Raw genomic sequence first — 2,658 nt, forward strand, 5'->3', positions numbered from 1 at the left:
AGCTTGTTACTCGATGCCTCTATTTATGAAGTCCAGGATCCAATTTCCTTTTCAACCGCTTTCTCAACCTGTTCTGAAGTCTTCAACGATTTGTGCACATAAACCACCAGATCTCTCTGGGCCTGTTCCCATTTTGGAGTTGTACCCTCTAGTTTATATTGCCTCTCCTGGTTCTTCCTACCGAAATGTATCATTTCGCATTTCTTTGCGTTAAATTTCATCTGCCACGTGTCCGCCAATGCCACCGGCCAATCTATAACCTCTTGAAGTCTGTCACCATCCTTCACACTGTTTACTACCCTTCCAAGTTTGTGTCATCTGCAAATTTTGAAATTGTGCCCTGTACACCCAAGTCCAAGTCATTAATATAAATCAAGAAAAGCAGTGGTCTCAGCATTGACCCCTGGGGAACACCATTGTACACCTCCCTCCAGTCCAAAAAACAACCAATCACCACTACTCTCTGCTTCCTGTCCCTTATCCAATTCTGTATCCATGTTTCTACTGCCCCCTTTAATCCATGGACCTCAATCTTACTGATAAGCCTATCCTGCGAAACTTTATCAAACACCTTCTGAAAGTCTGTATGCACCGCATCAACTCCGTTGCTTCATCAACCCTCTCTGTTAACTCATCAAAAAACTCTATCAAGTTAGTTAAAGACGATTTGCCTTCAACAAACCCATGCCGGCTTTCCTAATCAAGCCTCAGTCGTCCAAGTGACTGTTAATTCTGTCCCGGATGATCGTTTCTAAAAGTTTCCCCACCATTGAGGTTAAAGTGACTGGCATATAGATGCTGGCTTTATCCTGACACCCTTTTTTGAACAAGGATGTAACATTTGCAATTCTCCAGTCCTCTGGCACCTCCCCCGTATTTATAGATGTTTGGAAGATTATAGCCAGCAGCTCTGCTATTTCCACCCTTACTTCCCTCAGCAGCCGACGATGCATCCCATCCGGCCGGTTGACATATCTACTTTAAGTACAGCTGGCCTTCCAAGTACCTCTTCTTTATCAATGTTTAGCCCATCCAGTATCTCAACCATATTTTCCTTTACTGAGACTCTGGCAGCATCTTCTTCCTTGGTAAAGACGTATGAAAAGTATTCATTTAGTATCTCGGCCATCTCCTCTGCCTCCATGAATCGTTTTCTTTTATGGACCTTAATCAGAGTAGGGCTCCGACTGCCCGTTTAATGTTTACATGCCTGTAGAAGACTTTTGGATTCCCTTTTATATTGGCCGCCAGTCTATTCTCATACTCTCTCTTTGCCCCTCTTATTTTCTTTTTCACTTCCCCTCTGAACTTTCCATATTCAGCCTGGTGAATGAATGAATGAAAAACATGTTGGATTTCCGTCAGTCGGAAACAGAAAGTTATTGGTTGATTAATGGCGATTTGAACAACTGTTCGTCTTTTTACTTAGTTGAATGATTTTTGCGAAATTAATACAGCAAACTATTTCGGAAAAGTTAATTTCCTGAAGGAGAACCGGCCCGTCTCCCAGCACTGAGAACATTTGTAGACGGCAACTATCTTCCGAGCATTTCCTATAACTGTTTGCACAGCAGCGTTTCCGTAGTGTAGTGGCTATCACGTTCGCCTCACACGCGAAAGGTCCCCGGTTCGAAACCAGGCGGGAACATTTTCAAAACGTTATCCACTAAAAATCAATAAATATGAAAAAACGCAAGAATTCACTCTGTGGTGAAATATGAATAAAATACAAAACCGGTATATTTTCCTTTCTCTGTTCAGTTCGACACACACTCAAACATTACACAGATACCGAAAATGTCTCTCCTTCACTCCAGTTTCCTGCCCTGACTGTGCAGAATTTCCCTCTCAGAGCTCCTCATTGCGACTGGTTTTAGTTGATTTGTGAGAGACCATGAAAGGACCCTGAAGAGCGGCCTCGAAACAGTATTGCAGCCGCGGCAACAAACACATCAGTTTTTCGAAGTTCGATGTTCCCCACCACACATCGCAGGTATCATCTGTCCCGCAGTGTTCTTGCTTCGCTGCAAACACAGAACTTGCCAGCTGTTTCAATGTTTATTGTCTGAACAAGGATTTGAACTCTGCACACTCAAATCACGAGCACGCTGATGGAAGTCTGATAGTCCACCGACTGAGCTACCCAGACCCAATATTACAAAAAGATCCATTATACAGATTTATGGTAGGACTCTGAATTATCCCTCGTTGACGTCGAACTGGGGTGCAATCCCTTTTATAAAATTCTCAGTAACGTGTTGAGGAGAATCCTTGTTTCTGTTGAACATGATGTAAGAAACAGACAGCGAATTCGTGAGTTTACAATTCTTCCTGTTTGTGCCAAATGTCTTGTCATTCGTTTGCACCAATTAAAATAACACTTTACCCAGTGGCTCAAAAGCTAATCTTGTCCCACACGGGAGTTAGAAAAGGCCTCTCGATCTATCAGCGTATTATCATCTGTAAGCTGAATAATTTCACCCGTTACACAGTGACATCAGGCAGAATATTTCCCTTCCAAATTTTCCCCACACGAAACTTCCAACCGATGAATATCGGCTTCACGAAAAGAAGAATTGAGTGTTTGGTTCTTCAGATTTAAAGATTTCGTACCGGCCCCTTTGCGGCATCAGCTGACGCTAATCGCCCCCTCTCCCC

General features: G+C 43.1%; 1 non-coding gene across 1 annotated transcript; it reads left to right on the forward strand.

Moving 5' to 3' along the window:
• Positions 1-1,575: 1,575 nt before the first annotated feature.
• trnav-cac (transfer RNA valine (anticodon CAC)) lies at positions 1,576-1,648 on the forward strand. The gene has a single exon. It is a non-coding gene; the product is annotated as a tRNA-Val (tRNA).
• Positions 1,649-2,658: the final 1,010 nt, after the last annotated feature.

This window comes from Heptranchias perlo, chromosome 20, assembly GCF_035084215.1.
Source record: "Heptranchias perlo isolate sHepPer1 chromosome 20, sHepPer1.hap1, whole genome shotgun sequence".
In the NCBI taxonomy this organism is placed as follows: Eukaryota; Metazoa; Chordata; class Chondrichthyes; order Hexanchiformes; family Hexanchidae; genus Heptranchias; species Heptranchias perlo.